The 20,740-nt window shown below is 40.5% G+C and overlaps 1 protein-coding gene and 1 pseudogene across 7 annotated transcripts in view; one reads left to right on the forward strand and one right to left on the reverse strand.

The window, feature by feature from the left end:
* The window catches only part of GRK4 (G protein-coupled receptor kinase 4), an 83,400-nt gene that overhangs the window by 59,610 nt on the left and 3,050 nt on the right, over window positions 1-20,740 (reverse strand). The window lies entirely within an intron of this gene.
* Window positions 9,664-19,049, forward strand: LOC132366741 (small ribosomal subunit protein uS8-like; annotated as a pseudogene).

Consider the following 20,740-nt stretch of genomic DNA (forward strand, 5'->3'; position numbering starts at 1 on the left):
GGCCCCAGCTTCCTCCTGTACGACGCTCCGGGGTTATCTCTCTTCCCTTCCTGCAGCCAGTGTCAGCGTTTACCTTAGCACAGTCACTGCATAGACTCAGGAAAAAATGCCTCTCAGTCCTTCCTCATCCCGTGAGAAAATCCCAGGGGTGTCTCTCAAAAGGGGAAATGAAAAGGGGGGATGAGAGAAGATACATCAGATTTCCCTCTAAGTACCTTACCTGGCACCTCGCCTCTGGCCCGTTCGTTATCACAGTACTTCCTGAGAAAGGCTATTCTGATGCAAAAGAATCGCTGTACAATCTCAGAAGAAAGGGTGGTCTTCTTACTTGCACCCGTTACACCGTTTGTGCCCTGGCACCTCTGTCCCAGGGGAAATGGAGCTGACAGACCCCCTGCTCCTTTTGCTTCTCTACCTTTACTTGCTTGTCCATAGCGGGCTTCCCTTGTTTGAGCGCCTTCACCATCTTCTGGCTCCGAAACAGCCCCTTCCCCTCATACCTCCCAACAGTAATCCTTTTTCTTAGCGTTTCTCTAAAACGCCTGCAAAGAGGAAGGAAGAGACCAGCAAAGTCACGGCCCCGGTGCTCCTGATGCACAAAAGCCAGTGAAGTGGACGAGCTCCTCCCAGGGAGGGTCACAGGCCAGAGGTGCAGGTGCTGCGGGACCTTGGCCAGGACTCATGGCTCTGTTTGGCCTCTGGCTTCTGGGCCAGAGCACAGGGTGACAGTAGGTCATTTCCAGCTCCACATACTGATGAGGAGGCAGCCTATACCTGCCAGGCTGGGTCCTCCCTTTGCGCCTGAGAAAGCCTGATCACAGGATATCCGCTGAATAGTAGGAGCAGGGCTGTGACAGAAACGGAGCTGGCACAGAAGATAAGCATCTTATTTGTCATTTTCGTAGGAAAGGTCCCTAATTCAGACTTTCACTGAGTCATACTGGCTTGATAATTCATGTGAACTCAAGTTAGTGAAATTTTGATGTACTTGATTTAATGTTGATGTACGTAAAGTCTTCGGAGAAAAAATAAAGCTGTGTTTCAGTAAAAAGCTGTACGTTGTATTCATCTGGCACCTCCTGCTAGGTTATCCAATTCTAGGCTTCCTTGTCTCTGAGCTGTTGTGCAGCTTTCTGTAAATCATAGGTGATGATGGGCAGACATTCGAGCCATCTTATCTGGTAGTTTCCATGGTCTTCTATAGAAAAATCATTTTGCCTCCATTTGCAATTCAATTCCTTTACTCCATATAAACTTTAGCCTTTTTTTAAAAAATATAAACTTGGTTTTCATTGATTTTTTTTTTTTTTCCAGCCACCGTGCAGCATGAGGGATCTTAGTTCCTCGACCAAGGATCAAACCCGTGCCCCATGCAGTGGAAGCGCAGAGTCTTAAAAACTGGACCTCCAGGGAAGTTCCAAATTTTAGCCTTCTGACTTTTTCCTTTGAACGGATCATAACATCTGCTTGGTTCACTCACATATGAGGAAAATAAAACACGTGTTCACTTTATTTTTTAATTTTTGAATTTAATTTTTTTATACAGCAGGTTCTCATTAGTCATCCATTTTATACACATTGGCGTATACATGTCAATCCCAATTTCCCAATTCATCACACCACCACCCTCACCCCCCGCTGCTTTCCCCCCGTGGTGCCCATACATTTGTTCTCTACTTCTGTGTCTCAATTTCTGCCTTGCAAACTGGTTCATCTGTACCATTTTTCTAGGTTCCACATACATGCGTTAATATACAATATTTGTTTTTCTCTTTCTGACTTACTCCACTCTGTACGACAGTCTCTAGATGCATCCACGTCTCTACAAATGACCCAATTTCATTCCTTTTTATGGCTGAGTTAATATTCCATTGTATATATGTACCACATCTTCTTTATCCATTTGTCTGTCAATGGGCATTTAGGTTGCTTCCATGACCTGGCTATTGTAAATAGTGCTATGATAAACATTGGGGTGCATGTGTCTTTTTGAATTATAGTTTTCTCTGGGTATATGCCCAGTAGTGGGATTGCTGGGTCATATGGTAACTCTATTTTTAGTTTTTTAAGGAACCTCCATACTGTTCTCCATAGTGGCTGTATCAATTTACATTCCCACCAACAGTGCAAGAGGGTTCCCTTTTCTCCACACCCTCTCCAGCATTTGTCGTTTGTACATTTTCTGATGATGCCCATTCTAACTGGTGTGAGGTGATACCTCATTGTAGTTTTGATTTGCATTTCTCTAATAATTAGTGATGTTGAGCAGCTTTTCTATGTGCTCCTTGGCCGTCTGTATGTCCTCTTTGGAGAAATGTCTATTTAGGTCTTCTGCACATTTTTTGATTGGGTTGTTTGTTTTTTTAATATTGAGCTGCGTGAGCTATTTATATATTTTGGAGATTAATCCTTAGTCCGTTGATTTGTTTGCAAATATTTTCTCCCATTCTGAGGGTTGTCTTTTCATCTTGTTTGCAGTTTCCTTTGCTTTGCAAAAGCTTGTAAGTTTCATTAGGCCCCATTTGTTTATTTTTGTTTTTATTTCCATTACTCTAGGAGGTGGATCCAAAAAGATCTTGCTGTGATTTATGTCAAAGAGTGTTCTTCCTATGTTTTCCTCTAAGAGTTTTATAGTGTCCGGTCTTACATTTAGGTCTCTAATCCATTCTGAGTTTATTTTTGTGTATGGTGTTAGGGAGTGTTCTAATTTCATTCTTTCACATGTAGCTGTCCAGTTTTCCCAGCACCACTTATTGAAGAGACTGTCTTTTCTCCATTGTATATCCTTGCTTCCTTTGTCAAGGATTAGTTGACCATAGGTGCGTGGGTTTATCTCTGGGCTTTCTATCCTGTTCCATTGATCTACATTTCTGTTTTTGTGCCAGTACGATACTGTCTTGATTACTGTAGCTTTGTAGTATAGCCTGAAGTCAGGGAGTCTGATTCCTCCAGCTCCGTTTTTTCCCCTCAAGACTGCTTTGGCTATTAGGGGTCTTTTGTGTCTCCATACAAATTTTAAGATTTTTTGTTCTAGTTCTGTAAAAAATGTCATTGGTAATTTGCTAGGGATTGCATTGAATCTGTAGATTGCTTTGGGTAGTATAGTCATTTTCACAATATTGATTCTTCCAATCCAAGAACATGGTATATCTCTCCAACTGTTGGTATCATCTTTAATTTCTTTCATAAGTGTCTTATAGTTTTCTGCATACAGGTCTTTTGTCTCCCTAGGTAGGTTTATTCCTAGGTATTTTATTCTTTTTGTTGCAATGGTAAATGGGTGTGTTTCCTTAATTTCTCTTTCAGATTTTTCATCATTAGTGTATAGGAATGCAAGAGATTTCTGTGCATTAATTTTGTATCCTGCAACTTTACCAAATTCATTGATTAGCTCTAGTAGTTTTCTGGTGGCATCTTTAGGATTCTCTATGTAGAGTATCATGTCATCTGCAAACAGTGACAGTTTTACTTCTTTTCCTATTTGTTTTCCTTTTTCTTTTTCTCCTCTCATTTCCGTGGCTAGGACTTCCAAAACTATGTTGAATAATAGTGGTGAGAGTGGACATCCTTGTCTTGTTCCTGATCTTAGAGGAAATGCTTTCAGTTTTTCACCATTGAGAATGATGTTTGTTGTGGGTTTGTCGTATATGGCCTTTATTATGTTGAGGTAGGTTCCCTCTATGCTCACTTTCTGGAGAGTTTTTATTATAAATGGGTGTTGAATTTTGTCAAAAGCCTTTTCTGCATCTATTGAGATGATCATATGGTTTTTATTCTTCAATTTGTTAATATGGTGTATCACATTGATTGATTTGCATATATTGAAGAATCCTTTCATCCCTGGAATAAATCCTGCTTTATCATGGTGTATGATCCTTTTAATGTGTTGTTGGATTCTGTTTGCTAGTATTTTGTTGAGGATTTTTGCATCTATATTCATCAGTGATATTGGTCTGTAATTTTCTTTTTTTGTAGTATCTTTGTCTGGTTTTGGTATCAGTGTGATGGTGGTCTCATAGAATGAGTTTGGGAGTGTTCCTTCCTCTGCAATTTTTTGGAAGAGTTTGAGAGGATGGGTGTTAGCTCTTCTCTAAATGTTTGATATAATTCACCTGTGAAGCCAACTGGTCCTGGACTTTTGTTTGTTGGAAGATTTTTAATCACAGTTTCAATTTCATTACTTGTGATTGGTCTGTTCATATTTTCTATTTCTTCCTGGTTCAGTCTTGGAAGGTTATACCTTTCTAAGAATTTGTTCATTTCTTCCACGTTGTCCATTTTATTGGCATAGAGTTGTTTGTAGTAGTCTCTTAGGATGTTTTGCATTTCTGCGGTGTCTGTTGTAACTTCTCCTTTTTCATTTCTAATTTTATTGATTTGAGTCCTCTCCCTCTTTTTCTTGATGAGTCTGGCTAATGGTTTATCAATTTTGTTTATCTTCTCAAAGAACCAGCTTTTAGTTTTATTGATCTTTGCTACTGTTTTGTTTCTATTTCATTTATTTCTGCTCTGATCTTTATGATTTCTTTCCACCTGCTAACTTTGGGTTTTGTTTGTTCTTCTTTCTCTAATTGCTTTAGGTGTAAGGTTAGGTTGTTTATTTGGGATTTTTCTTGTTTCTTGAGGTAGGCTTGTATAGCTATAAACTTCCCTCTTAGAACTGCTTTTGCTGCATCCCATAGGTTTTGGGTCGTCGTGTTTTCATTGTCATTTGTCTCTAGGTATTTTTTGATTTCCTCTTTGATTTCTTCAGTGATCTCTTGGTTATTTAGTAACGTATTGTTTAGCCTCCATGTGTTTGTGTTTTTTACGTTTTTTTCCCTGTAATTCATTTCTAATCTCATAGCGTTGTGGTGAGAAAAGATGCTTGTTATGATTTCAATTTTCTTAAATTTACTGAAGCTTGATTTGTGACCCAAGATGTGATCTATCCTGCAGAATGTTCCATGCGCACTTGAGAAGAAAGTGTAATCTGCTGTTTTTGGATGGAATGCTCTATAAATATCAATTAAATCTATCTGGTCTATTATGTCATTTAAAGCTTGTGCTTCCTTATTAATTTTCTGTTTGGACGATCTGTCCACTGGTGTAAGTGAGGTGTTAAAGTCCCCCACTATTATTGTGTTACTGTCGATTTCCTCTTTTATAACTGTTAGCAGTTACCTTATGTATTGAGGTGCTCCTATGTTGGGTGCATATATATTTATAATTGTTATGTCTTCTTCTTGGATTGATCCCTTGATCATTATGTAGTGTCCTTCCTTGTCTCTTGTAACATTCTTTATTTTAAAGTCTATTTTATCTGATATGAACATTGCTACTCCAGCTTTCTTTTGATTTCCATTTGCATGAAATATCTTTTTCCATCCCCTCACTTTCAGTCTGAATGTGTCCCTAGGTCTGAAGTGGGTCTCTTGTAGACAGCATATATATGGGTCTTGTTTTTATATCCATTCAGCAAGCCTGTGTCTTTTGGTTGGAGCATTTAATCCATTCACGTTTAAGGTAATTATCGATATGTATGTTCCTATGACCATGTTCTTAATTGTTTTGGGTTTGTTTTTGTAGGTCCTTTTCTTCTCTTGTGTTTCCCACTTAGAGAAGTTCCTTTAGCGTTTGTTGTAGAGCTGGTTTGGTGGTGCTGAATTCTCTTAGCTTTTGCTTGTCTGTAAAGCTTTTGATTTCTCCATCAAATCTGAATGAGATCCTTGCCGGGTAGAGTAATCTTGGTTGTAGGTTCTTCCCTTTCATCACTTTAAGTATATCATGCCACTCCCTTCCGGCTTGTAGTTTCTGCTGAGAAATCAGCTGTTAACCTTATGGGAGTTCCCTTGTATGTTATTTGTCGTTTTTCCCTTGCTGCTTTCAATAATTTTTCTTTGTCTTTAATTTTTGCCAATTTGATTACTGTGTGTCTTGGCGTGTTTCTCCTTGGGTTTATCCTGTATGGGACTCGCTGCGCTTCCTGGACTTGGGTGGCTATTTCCTTTCCCATGTTAGGGAAGTTTTCAACTATAATCTCTTCAAATATTTTCTCTGGTCCTTTCTCTCTCGTTTCTCCTTCTGGGATCCCTATAATGCGAATGTTGTTGCGTTTAATGTTGTCCCAGAGGTCTCTTAGGCTGTCTTCATTTCTTTTCATTCTTTTTTCTTTATTCTGTTCCGCAGCAGTGAATTTCACCATTCTCTCTTCCAGGTCACTTATCCGTTCTTCTGCCTCAGTTATTCTGCTATTGATTCCTTCTAGTGTATTTTTCATTTCAGTTATTGTGTTGTTCATCTCTGTTTGTTCTTTAATTCTTCTAGATCTTTGTTAAACATTTCTTGCATCTTCTCGACCTTTGACTCCATTCTTTTTCTGAGGTCCTGGATCATCTTCACTATCATTATTCTGAATTCTTTTTCTGGAAGGTTGCCTATCTCCACTTCATTTAGTTGTTTTCCTGGGGTTTTATCTTGTTCCTTCATCTGGTACATAGCCCTCTGCCTTTTCATCTTGTCTGTCTTTCTGTGAATGTGGTTTTTGTTCCACAGGCTGCAGGATTGTAGTTCTTCTTGCTTCTGCTGTGTGCCCTCTGGTGGATGAGGCTATCTAAGAGGCTTGTGCAAGTTTCCTGATGGGAGGGACTGGTGGTGGGTAGAGTTGGCTGTTGCTTTGGTGGGCAGAGCTCAGTAAAAGTTTAATCTGCTTGTCTGCTGATGGGTGGGGCTGGGTTCCCTCCCTGTTGGTTGTTTGGCCTGAGGTGACCCAACACTGGAGCCTACCAGGGCTCTTTGGTGGGGCTAATGGCAGACTCTGGGAGGGCTCATGCCAAGGAGTACTTCCCAGAACTTCTGCTACCAGTGTCCCTGTCCTCACAGTGAGACACAGCTTCCCTAAGGTGGAGCCTAGATGACTGATTTTAGCTCTTTCTACTTTTTTTTTTTGGCCACACCACATGGCTTGCAGGATCTGTTCCCCAACCACAGATTGAACCCAGGCCATGGCAGTGAAAGCCCAGAATCCTAACCGCTAGGCCACCAGGGAACTCCCTCTAATTTTTTAATATATGCATTCAATGTTATAAAATTTCCTCTCAGCACTGCCTTTGCTACATCTCACAAATTTGGATGTTTTATTTTCATTTTCATTTAGTTCAAAGTAATTTTAAATTTCTCTAGAGATTTCTTCTTTGACTCATGTTGTTTAGAAGTATGATGTTTAATGTCCAAGTATTTTAAGATTTTCCAGCTTTCTTTCTGTTACTGATTTCTAGTTTAATTTCATTGTGATATGAGAGAAGATAGTGTATGATTTCTATTCTTTTAAATTTATTAAGGTGCGTTTTATGGCCCAGTATGTGGTCTATCTTGGAGAATGTTTCATGTGAGCTTGAGAAGAATGTGTAGTGTATTCATCAATTTCTCCTTGCAGTTCTATCAGTTTTTGCCTCATGTATTTTCAACAATTTATCTATTGTTAGGCTATACAAATTAAGGATTGTTAGGTCTTCTTGGAGAATTGACCCCTTTATCATTATGTAAAGCCCATCTTTATTCTTGATAACCTTCCTTACTCTGAAGTTTAAATTGTGTGAAATTAATATAGGTACTCCCACTGCCTTTTGACTAGTGTTAGCATGGTATATCTTTCTCCATCTCTGTATTTTAAATCTATGTGTCTTTATATTTAAAATGGGTTTACTGTAGACAAAATATAGTTGGGTCTTGTTTTTTTGATACACTCTGACAATCTCTTAGAATTGGTATACTTAGACCACTGATGCCCAAAGTGATTACTTACATAGTTGGATTACTATGTACAATATTTGTTACTGTTTTCTATTTGTTACCCTTGTTCTTTGTTCTTATTTTTGTCTTCCATGTTCTTCTTTTTTGCCTTTTAATTGATCGTATTATGATTCCATTTTCTCATCTTTCTTAGCATATCAATTATACCTCTTTTTAAAAATATTTATTTATTTATTTGGTTGTGCTGGGTCTTAGTTGTGGCAGGCAGGCTCCTTAGTTGCAGCAGATGGGTTCCTTAGTTGCAGCTCATGGGCTCCTTAGTTGTGGCATGCAGGCTCCTTAGGTGTGGCATGTGAACTCTTAGTTGTGGCATGCATGTGGGATCCAGTTCCCTGGCCAGGGATCAAACCCAGGCCCCCTGCATTGGGAGTGCAGAGTCTTAACCACTGCACCATCAGGGAAGTCCCCAATTACACTTCTTTTTAAATTGCTTTCAGTGGTTGCCTTAGAGTTTATAATATATATGTACAACTAATTCAGGTCCACTTTCAAATAACACTATACAACTTCACAGGCAGTGCAATTACCTTATAAAAATAAAATATTCCTAATTCCTCCTTCCCATCCCATGTATCATTGCTGTCATTCATTTCACTTATATATAAGCATATGTTTTATAAATTTGTATATATATACACACACACATACAAACACATAATTAAATACATTGTTGCTATGATTATTTTGAATTGTTATCTATTAGATCAATTAAGAACAAGAAAAATAGGGAACTCCCTGGTGGACCAGTGGTTAGGACTCTGCATTTCCACTGCAGGGGGCCCGGGTTTGATCCCTGGTCAGGGAACTAGGATTCCACAAGCCGAGTGGTGAAAAAATAAAAAGAATAAGAAAAACAAAAGTTTTCATTTGTCCTTCACTTATTCATTCTCCAGTGCTCTTCCTTTCTTTATATAGATTCAAGCTTCTGACTTATATTTTTCCTTCTCTCTGAACAACTCTATTTAACATTCCTTGCAAGGCAGGTCTACTGGCAGCAAATTCTCTCAATTTTCATTTGTCTAAGAAAGTCTTTATTTCTTCTTCACTTTTGAGGGATACTTTCGTAAGAAATTCTAGGTTGGTGGTTTTATCTTTCAACACTTTAAATGTCTCACTCTACCCTCTTCTTGCCAGCATGGTTTCTCAGGAGAAGTCAGATGCAATTCTTATCTCTCATCCTCTATAGGTCAGATGTTTTTCCCTCTGGCTTCTTTCAATGTTTTTTCTTTATCTTTGATTTCCATATCCTTGTTTTTGCTGTTGTTTGTTTGTTTTCCTAGTTACCATCTTACTTTTGTGTGTTTGGTATGATTTCCATGTCTTTGAATGTGATATACCTAGGTGTAGTTTTGGGGGGCATTTATCCTCTTTGGTGTTTTCTGAGCTTCATGGATTTGTAGCTTGATTTTTGACATTAATTTTGGGAAATTTTCAGTTATTGTTTCAAATACTTCTTCTGCTTCTTTCTCTGTTTCTTCTCATTATATGTATGTTACACCTTTTTGTAGTTGTCCCACAATTCTTGGATGTTCTGATTTCTTTTTCAGTCTTTTTTCTCTTTGCTTTGCAGTTTTAGAAGTTTCTACTGTCATATCCTGAAGCTCAGAGATTCTTTCTTCAGCCCTGTCCAGTCTACAAATGAGCCCACCAAAGGCACTCTTCATTTCTGTTAGTGTTTGTTTGTTTAACCTTTGGCGTTTCCTTTGACTCTCTCTTAGGATTTCCATCTCTCTGCTTACATTATCCATCTGGCTCTTGCATGTTGTCTACTTTTCCATTAAAGCCCTTGGAATATCAATCATCATTTTTTAAAAAAATCCTGGTCTGCTAACTCCAACGTTCCTGCTTTTACTCTGAGAGGTCTGCGAAGCCATGAAGAGGGTGGAGGAGAAGGTTGACACATCCAACTTAAATTTTAACAGAGTCACGCTGGCTGGTGTTTTGAGAACAGACTGCAGGGTCGGAAAGGCAGAAGCTGAGATGAAGCAGCAGCCCACTGCAGTCTTCCAGGTGAGAGGGACTGTGGCTCAAGCCATGTTCACAGCAGTGGAGGTGGCGAGAGGTCAGATTCTGTTATATTTTGAAGAGAGATGTGAAAATATTTGTCCAATGACTGGATATGGTGTATAAAGAATTAAAAGGCAATTATAAGATTTTTGGCCTGAGCATTAACTGAGATGCAGAAGGAAAAATTTGAGGCAGGAGAGTTAAGAGTTTAGTGTTGACTCTTTTTTTGGTGCCACTGAGGTCTACGAGCAGTGATGTCAAGTGGGCAGGTGGAGAATGAGCTGCACTTCAAGGGACAGTCCATCTGCAGATCCCAATGTGAGAGATGGTAGCTTGTTTCAAGCTGTGGTACTAGATGTGATCACGGGGGAGGGAGTGAGGGTAGAGAAGGTGAGATTCCACGGTCCAAGCCTTGGGAGCATGTCAGCATGCGGAGGTCTAGAGAATGAGAGGGGAGCAGTCAAATAGCAGAAAGAGCAGAAAGTCAGGGGGCATGGCGGCCTGGAAGGTCGTGTTGACTGAGGAAAGCAAGGGGGCTACATCAGCTGCAGCCCACAGGTGTAGTAGGAGGTGGATTGAGAACAGACCCTGGTGACCTTGACAAAGGTGGTCTGGCGATGTGGTGGAGATGAGGGCTCAGCACCCAGCACATAATTCACTCAGTATTTACTTGGAAAAGTAAATGACTAACACACGCAGTGGTGCACACACAAGGCCTCACCCATACATCACTAAACACCGTGGCACGTGTGCACGTGCACACACATGCCCCTACCACCTGGGTCTCTCTATCGCTACGAGAGACCCCTTCTCCCGAGGCAAGGTTCTCTGGCTTGGTCTGGGGAAGAGTCCCACTAGGTGAAAGACAGAGAGGAATGAGGTCCTCTCTGCAGGCATCTTAGTCCACTCAGGCTGCTGTTAACAAATCACCACAGGCTGGGTGTCTTAAAACAACAAGCACTTATTTCTCAGAGTTCTGGAGGCTGGGAATTCCAAGATCAAGGTGCCAGCCGATTCACTGACTGGTTTTTAGATGCCTGTCCTCTCACTGTGTCCTCGCATGGCCTTTCCTCAGTGTGTGCTCTCTTTTTATAAGGGCGTTAATCATGAGGGCCCCGCTCTTATAACCTAATCTAACCAGTTACCCCACAAAGGCCCTGCCTCCAAATACCATCACATTGGGCATTAGAGCTTCAACAGATGAATTGGAGGTGAGGGTGGGAAACAAGCTTTCAGTCCGCAGCAGCAGGCTTGGGACACACATGCTGGAGAACCCTGACAGCCACCCAGCCCCTCCCTCAGCAGGGAAGCCCAAGACTCCTCAGCATCTTAAGTCCTGATGACTACAGCCAAATAATGTTTTATGCCAGAGAAAAGCCAAATATGTGTATTTTCCCTTGTCAGAAATTAGTAGAGGGACTTCCCCGGTGGCACAGGGTTAAGAATCCACCTGCCAATGCAGGGGACACGGGTTCAATCCCTGGTCTGGGAAGATCCCACATGCCGCGGAGCAACTAGGCCCGTGCGCTACAACTACTGAGCCTGCGCTCTAGAGACCGAGAGCCACAACTACTGAGCCTGCGTGCTGCAACTACTGAAGCCTGTGCGCCTAGAGGCCGTGCTCTACAACAAGAGAAGCCACCGCAGTGAGAAGCCCGTGCACCGCAACTAAGAGTAGCCCCCGCTCGCAGCAACTAGAGAGAGCCCACGCGCAGCAACGAAGACCCAACGCAGCCAAAAAGAAATAAATAAAATAGATTAAAAAAAAAAGAATTAGTGGAAATTGCACACTAATGTGAATACAGGCTGTATTGGTTTTAGTGTAATTATAAGATACCTAACATGAAACCATTTTTAAAAATCAATCGCGGTATGAGTAATAAAACATTAATTAAAATGGAGGCTATCACCATATGATTTTCAGATTACTTCCTGGTATTAATGTCCCAGGTTGATCTTTCTGCTTTGCAGTTTAAGTTAAATATTTATGAGGCACTAGGCTCCAACTCAGAGTGTGAGGGCAAAGTAAACTCATGGGGAGTGGACGCTTTCATTAAGTCCTGTCATGGGCCTGGGTCAGCCTGGCAGGCATATGGAGACTCAGCAATTATTAAATGATTTGTTGGTGTTTGCTTTGTGTACAAAGTTCCCCAAGAATATTACACCCTTTCATCATGGCTTCACTTACTTAACCTGAAATTTTATGTCTGACACTTTGTATTGGGTTTGCCAAAAAGTTCCTTCAGTTTTTAAGTAAAAATAAAAGACGTTCCGCTACCTTCTGCCATTTTTCAGGCAACTTCATAATTCCATCTTTCCAAAACTTTTTATCTTTTTGAGCAAAGAACTGCTCCAGGTGTCTTTTACAGTCTTCCAGGTAATTGAAATTTTTTCCATTAAGAGAACATTGTAAAGACCAAAATAAACAGAAATCTGAAGGTACAATGTCTGGTGAATAAGGCGGATGAATCAGAACTTCCCGGCCGAGCTGTAACAGTTTTTGCCTGGTGATGAAAGAAACATGTGGTCTTGCGTTATCCTGATGGAAGATTATGCGTTCTCTGTTGACTATTTCTGGATGCTTTTCATCGAGTGCTGCTTTCAGTTGGTCTAATTGGGAGCAGTACTTGTTGGAATTAATAGTTTGGTCTTCCAGAAGGACCTCATAATAGAGGACTCCCTTCCAATCCCACCATATACACAACATCACTTTCTTTGGATGAAGACCGGCCTTTGGTGTGGTTGGTGGTGGTTCATTTCTCTTACCCCACGATCTCTTCCATTCCACATCGTTGTACAGTATCCACTTTTCATCACCCATCACAATGTTTTAAAAATGAAACGTTTTCATTACGTTTCAGTAGAGAATCGCATGCAGAAATACGGTCAAGAAGGTTTTTTTTGCTTAACTTACATGGAACCCAAACATCAAAGCGATGAAAGTTATCAAGCTGGTGCAAATGATTTTCAACGTTTGATTTGGATATTTCGAGTATGTCGGCTATCACCCGCATGGTATAATGTTGATTGTTCTCAATTAATGTCTCGATTTGATCGCTATCAACTTCAACTGGGGTACGCAACCGTGGAGCATCGTCCAGCGAGAAATCTCCAGCACAAAACTTCACAAACCACTTTTAACACGTTTGATCAGTCACAGCACCTTCTCCATACACTGCACAAATCTTTTTTTTTGCGTTTCAGTTGCATTTTTACCTTTTTGAAATAATAAAGCATAATATGCTGAAAATACTGTTTTCTTCCATCTTCAATATTAAAATGGTTACACAAAAATTCACTGATTTTGATGCTTTTTTTTTTTAATGCACGCTGATATGATAACTGTCACAATACAATCTAACAAAATTGTTTTGAATGAAGTTAAAGACAACTAAGCACTACTAGAGCCATCTTATGGAAAAACACGAATGAACTTTTTGGCCAACCCAAATAGCTTTTGATGGTTAATGGACTGAAACCTTTTATGATTTAAATATTTTAATTTGACTGATTTGTTCCCATCTCTGCTGTTCTGTGTGTCAGTCACTTATGAGTTTAGGATCTGATATCCTGTAAGTTAGAACTTATTTCTGTTTATGGGTGGTATCTGTTTTGGAAATGAAATTTGGGCTGAAGGTTGGCAGATGGCATCACAGCCAGGGAACGGGAATTTTGTGGGGGGAAGATTTGTTATAACCAGAGACCCAGGAGGCTTCCTGGGTCCTGCTTTCTCACTCACACCCCACATCCCATCTGTCACCAGGTCCCGTTGATTCTGCCTCCAAAACCTTCTTGCATCTGTTCCCTCCTCTACTCATCCTGTCATTCCTTTTGTCCATACTCTCAGCATCTCTAAGTCTCAGCGCTGGCTTCCTTGCCTTCAGTCTGGTCCTCTTCATTTTATTTCTCAAACTACAAAGTGATCTTATCAAACATGAACCTGATCATGAAGCACCCCTACTTGTCTCTTTCTAGCCTCTCCTCTCCCTGTATTCTCCTTCTGCACCTCTTATGCAAACGTTCACATAGTTCCCTGAGCACTGCCAGCTTCTTCCACCCTTTGTGTTTTGTAAGCATGCTTTTCTTCTAGCCACAGTGCTCTTTCCTCTTCTGTTCATCTGGAAAACTCCTGTTTATCCTCAAAGACTCAGCTCCAGTGTCTCCTCTTCTGTGCAGTCTTCTTCTGTGTTCCCTTCACTTGTTTAAGCAGCCCTGGTCATTGTCCTCCTTATCACGTCGTCCTACATGTCAATTATTCATTGTCAGGTCTATTCCTTCACCAGACTGTGAGCGCCAAAGAACAGGGATAATCTTTATACTTCCCACACTCAGACAAATAGTGGGTATTAGAGAATTTTTCTAAAAATCTAAGGTATTGGAATTTATTAGATTGCTAATTGTAATTTCTATTGACATAAAATAATTTAGCTTAGAAATTAATACTTATTTGTTTGGAGGAAAGACTTTACTTCTTCGGCATTTTTATTGCCTCTAGAAAAATATTTTCTAGTGCGTGAAGGAAACAATTTATTTAACGACCTGTGTTTCTCCTCATCTGATAAGCTCGTCAACATGAACAAATCGGTTTTCTAGAACTGTGCTGTCCAGCATAAGCACTACGTGTGGCCGTTGAGCTCTGGATGTGTGGCCAATCTGAATGGAGAAGTGCTGATTCAGATTCTGACTATCTAGTATGACAATGAGAATTTTTTTTTTTTTTAATGAGTTAGTTGAATACATTCAGATGTGTTTCATTTGAAACATGGACCCCTATTCTCTGGATAATAGAATATGATTTGATGGGGTTTTTTTGTTTGTTTTTTAAAATATTTATTTATTTATTTTATTTTATTTATTTAGGCCACACAGGGTCTTAGTTGCAGCATGCGGGATCTTTAGTTGCGGCATGTGCACTCTTTAGTTGCGGCATGCATGCAGGATCTAGTTCCCCAACCAGGTATAGAACCTGGGCCCCCTGCATTGGGAGCACAGAGTCTTACCCACTGGACCACCAGGGAAGTCCCTGATTTGATGTTTTATGCACAAAAGTAAAAACACTTAAAAATGTCAATTGGGCTAAAATTGAATGTTCACAATATAGTATATACAGTGAGAAATGGGAGGGAAACAGAATTTCCACAAGCTGTGAAACCACATTACTGTACTGGTGAGAAATCTTAAGGGTTAATTCAACCATAAGGTTAAGGTGAATGTTAACATAGCTGACATGGCTGTTGGTCTGAAGTGGTCAAACAGTAAAATGACCTGAACAGCTGCAGGTCTGGAAACTTTAGCACTTTAACACGTTAGGACTCAATCTTTGTTGTTATTCTGTCAAAGGAGAGCATTTAAAAGCCGCTCCCCAGCTCGTCAAGTGCAGAGAGAACACAGAAGACCCAGGGTGCTGAGATTCAGGGAAGTCCGATGGCTGCAGGGTCTTTCGCCTGGAAAGAGGACCATTCCCTAGTGACCAGTGGTGGGCAGTGGTCATTGTGCAGAGGGTATTGGAAAGGGCAAAAAGTCCTGATGATGCAGGTGATGAAGACACAAGCAGAGGCGGAGGACAAGGCCTGGAACCCAGGAAAAGAGCCAACATGAAACAAGAATGATGACCGTCTCCAGTGAGGGGACAGTCCAGGCAGAAGAGAAATAGCAACTAGATCTGAACAGGAACTGGAAATATATGTATGTCTATGATTGCTGCCTACTCTATAGAACTGTGCTTAATTTAACCAGAAAGTAAACTGCATCAAGTCTTAGTTCATCTAACAGATATCAGTAAGAACAGTACACTAATCACAAAGTTCTACTAAGTAAGAAACTGGTAAATATGTCTAGGCATGGGTGACTTGATGCAGAAGCTTATTAATTTCTGGTCTCAGTTCTTTTTTTTTTCTTTCAGAGGTCACTGAAATTTAGTTAATCACATCGCAGTTAGTCATAAGATGCTTGTTTCCTCCACTTGCCTGTCACCTCATCAAAGGCAAATTTTCTGCCAAGTTCATGGTTCACTCCAGTACCTACCACAGTTCCTAGCACAAAATAAATGGCCAATAAATTCTTGATGAAGGAATGGAAAAAAGAAAAAGAGAAATGGATTAAGCATTCAACTCAAGAAGGTAGAAGCCAATCAAAATAAAGAGAATAATAGTATAAGCAGAAATTAATAAAACAGAAGGCAAACATACAATAGCATATGAAACCAAAAGCTGGTTCATTGAAAAGACTAATAAAATAGAAACATCTTTTGCAAGTCTAATAAAAATGACAGGCACACACAAATAATACTCCAAATGAAAAAGATCACAATTGTAATTGTAAAATCGTAAGAAAACGTTACAAATAAAGTTTATGCCAAATAAATTTGAACATTTAGAGGAAAATATTTTTCTCAGAAACCACACATTACCAAACATAGCTCAAGAAGAAACAGGAATCTTGAATATCACAATAACTATTAAAGAAACTAAACAGATAATAAAAAGAACCATTCCCATCCTTTCTTCCAAAGAGAGGAAAAGGCACCAAACCCAGGCAATTTCACAAGCAAGTTTTACCAATCCTTTAAGGTACAGAGAGTCACTATCTAATGAATTTTTTTTTCCTTTAAAAACAAAACTTTTACCAGATATAATTTGCACAATAATGTGCACTACTCTTAAGGCTATTTCTTGATGAGCTTTTACAAATGTATATATGCACACAGTTACCACCTGGATCAATAAACAGAACATCCTCGTTGTCCCCCAAAGCTCCCCCTTGCCTCTTTCATGTCACACCCCCCTTCCCGGAAGCAATCATGACTCCCATTCAGATGGCCGCGGATTAATTTCACTTCATGCTCATGAAATCATTGAGGACTGTATTGAATAGTTTCTTCTGATTTTCCCCTCAACATAAGGCTCTTCAGATTTGCCCAGGCTGTTGCATGTGTCAGTAGTTAACTCTTTTCTATTGCAGTGTAGTATTATACTGTTTCATCATTTGTTGATTCATTCTCTTCCTGAGAACACTTGGGCTGTTTCCAGTTTGAGACTATTAGGAATAAAGCTGGTATAAACTAGACTTTTTGTAGACGTATGTATGAATTTCACCTGGGTATATCCTGAAGGGGAATCACTGGGTCAGAGCATAGGTGTGTGTGTAACTTTATTAGAAACTGCTATTTTCCTGTACCGGTTCGACCATTTTACACTCCAACAAGCAATGTGTGCGAGTTCTAGTTTCAGCTACTCGGCATCTTTGCTAACACTTGATATATTGTCAAGGAATGCAAGCAGCCTCTAGAAGCTGGAAAAGGCAAGAAAATGGATGGATTCTCCCCTAGAATTTCCAGAAAGGAACGTAACCCTGCTGACACCCTGACTTTAACCTAGTGAGACCCTTTTCAGACTTCTGACCTGTTAGATAATAAAGTTTTGTGGTAATTTGTTACAGCAGCAACAGGAAAACTAATACGGCAAGTCAGAAAATGGGAGACTTGTGCAAGGCATATTTAGTATCCAGATTATATAAAGAGCTGCTACAAATCAATGAGATACTCTCCCCTCACTGGGCAGAAGATGCGAACAAGCAATTCACAAAGAGGAAAGCTGAATCACCAGTCAATGTGAAAAGATGTTCAATCTCCCTGGTAATTAGGAAAACACAAATTAAAAGTGTTACATGGACTGACCTGTATCCGCCCCCTTCCATTCACATGTTGAAGCGCTGATCTCCAACGTGACTGTATTTGGAGATGGGGCCTTTAGGGTAGTAATTAAGGTTAAATGAGGCCAGAGGGTTAGGACCCTAATCCCATAGGTGTCCTTGTAAGAGCAACAGTTACCAGATCTCCCCCTCTCTCAGCCAACACAGAGGAAAGGCCATGTGAGCACACAGGAAGAGAGCCCTCACCAGAACTCAACCAGGCTGGCACCTTGGTCTTGGACTCCTGGCCTCCAGAGTTGTGGGAAAATAAATTTCTGTCATTTAAGCCACCCAGTCTGCGGTATTTTGTTATAGCAGCCCAAGCAGACTAATATAAATGGTAAGATAACATTTCATGCCCTTCAGGAACAAAAGTTTGAGAGTCTGATAACTCCAAGTGCTAGCAAGAGTGGAAAGGAAGGAAGGTGAGGGAGGGAAAAGAGGAGGAAGGGAACTTACACATCAACAAGGGTAACAAAACCACACACACACACACAGAGCAACAGCACTGACCTGAAGTTTAAATCATGTAAAACAATACTCCATATTGTTACCTACAAACCTAAACAGCCAGAGTGTAGAGAGACCTTGGTTATCTCTGGGGAACGAGGGAAGGGCCTGGGATCTTGGAAAGATACACAGTGTTTCAAGTATATCTGCAATGTTTTTTTCTTAAAGAAAGAAATGAAATACAGCCAAATGTTAAGATTTGTTGGGCAGTGGGCACTGGGGTGTTTGTTATATTATTTTCTACACTTTGAACTCTTTCACAATTACAGAAACCACATTCACATTAAATTAGGAACGTTCATCAAAACAGAAACAGATTCATAGATACCGAGAACAAACTGGTGGTTGCCAGAGTGGAGGGGGGTGCTGGGGGGATGAGTGAAATAGGTGGGGGAGATTAAGAGGTACAAATTTCCAGGTATAAAATAAATAAATCACCGGGATGTAATGTACAGCATAAGGAATATAGTCAAGAATATTTTAATATCCTTGTATGGTGACAAATGGTAACTAGGTCTATCATGGTCATCATTTTGTAATGTACAGAAATACCAAAGCACTATGTTGTACACCTAAAATTAATATAATACTGTAAGTCAATTATACCTCAAAAAAAAATTAGAAATGCTCTTTCCGCCATCTTTCCGTGCCACCATAACAGCGGGCACGAATGCCCCGGGTGATGTTCTCGAGAGCATCAACAATGCCGAAAATAGAGGCCAAAGCCAGGTTCTTACTAGGCTGTCCTCCAAACCCATTGTCCACTTTCCAACTGTGATGATGAAAGCATGGTTCCATTGGAGAATCTGATCACATGTAATCCCATGATCACAGAGCTGGGAAAATTGTTGTGAAGCTCTCAGGCAGGCAAACAAGTGTGGAGTGATCAGCCCAGATGTGATGTGCAACTCAAAGATCTAGAAAAACGGCAGAGTAACCTGCTCCCGTCCCGTCAGTTTGGTCCCTTTGGACTGACAACCTCAGCTAGCATCATGGTCCATGAAGCAAGACGAAAACACACAGGAAGGAAAATCCTGGGATTCTTTTTCTAGGGATGTAATACATTCATGCAAATAAAATGCCTCAATGGAAAAAAATAAAAAATGTTTATCAATGTTTCAATTGTCAAAAATGAAAATACTTTTTCTTTTCTTTTTTTTTTTTTTGGCCATGCCGCATGGCTTGTGGGATCTTAGTTCCCCGACCAGGGATCGAACCCGTGCCCTCGGCAGTGAAAGTGCAGAGTCCTAACCACTGGACCGCCAGGGAATTCCCACACTTTTTTTTTTTTTTATTGGAAAATATTTTGGCTCAAATTATCATTACCAGAAGAAATCAAAAATGAAAAATCTAAGCTCTTCTTTTTTTTTAATTTTTTTATTTATTTCTTTTTGGCTGTGTTGGGTCTTTGTTGCTGCGTGGGCCTTCTCTAGTTGTAGTGACCGGGGGCTACTCTTCGTTGCAGTGCACGGGCTTCTCATCGCGGTGGCTTCTCTTGTTGCGTAGCATGGGCTCTAGGTGCGTGGGCTTCAGTAGTTGTAACATGTGAGCTCAGTAGTTGTGGCTCGCGGGCTCTAGAGCGCAGGCTCAGAAGTTGTGGCGCAGGGGTTTAGTTGCTCCGCGGCACATGGGATCTTCCCGGACCAGGGCTCAAACCCATGTCCCCTGCATTGGCAGGCGGATTCTTAACCACTGCACCACCAGGGAAGCCCTAAACTTAATTTTTTAAGTTATAAAGATAACCAATACAAGAATTAAAAACAGTGATATAACTATATTGATAAGGGAAAAGAAGATGGAGTTGGTTTAAGTGAGCTATCTCCTCATGAGGCTCAGAAAAATCTGAATTGATCAACACTATACTTTAGAAACCCAACAGTAATCAGGAAGATAACTAAAACAGAACCCAAGAAAAGAATCAATGTGGCTGCACCTGGCGAGTGTCTTTGTTTGGGCCACTATAATGGAATACCACAGACTGGGTGGCTTATAAGCAACAGAAATTTATTTCTCGCAGTCTAAGATCAAGGCCCTTTATCAAGGCAGCTTTGGTGTCTGGTGAGGAGCTGCTTCCTGGCTCACAGACGGTGTCTTCTGTGTCTTCACGTGGCACAAGGGGCGAGGGAGCTCCCTGGGGTCTTGTTTAAAAGGGACTCGTAGCATTCAGGAGGGCTCCACCCTCATGACTTAATCACCTCCAAATACAATCACACTAGGGATTATGCTTCAATATATGAATTCTGCAGGGACACAAACATTGAGTCTACAGGAAAAGGAGTAGAATGGAGAGGGTTAGGGCTCTTTATCATAAGTCCTTCTCTTCTCTGATTTTCAAAAATTATTGGTTATTTGGAAATGTTTTTTTAAACACACAGAACAGAAGCGGTGGAGCTGATTTTGTCCTTGGCTCTATGAGAGGCATTCCTACAAGACTGCACCAGGTTTAACCCACCTGAATGTGGGAGCATTGTTTTTCAAAACAACACTCAGAAAAAGAGATGTAGGTTTACAATGCAAAAGCTCAAGCACAGGGTCTCTGCCAGGAAGTGAGACTAGTTAGCACAGCAGTAAGGGGGCAGCAAAGGTAACACTGTCCTGTGTCCTTTGAACTAGGACTCTCTTTCAATTTGGTAGAGACAAAGGTTTACATTCTGAAAGAAAAACACACGTGCCTGGCCTTTGGCTAACCTCATAACTAGCTCTGGTTGACCCTGCTGTCTTTGCTAGTGATGAACATATAAAC

The sequence above is a fragment of the Balaenoptera ricei genome, chromosome 5 (genome assembly GCF_028023285.1).
Source record: "Balaenoptera ricei isolate mBalRic1 chromosome 5, mBalRic1.hap2, whole genome shotgun sequence".
Taxonomy (NCBI): Eukaryota; Metazoa; Chordata; class Mammalia; order Artiodactyla; family Balaenopteridae; genus Balaenoptera; species Balaenoptera ricei.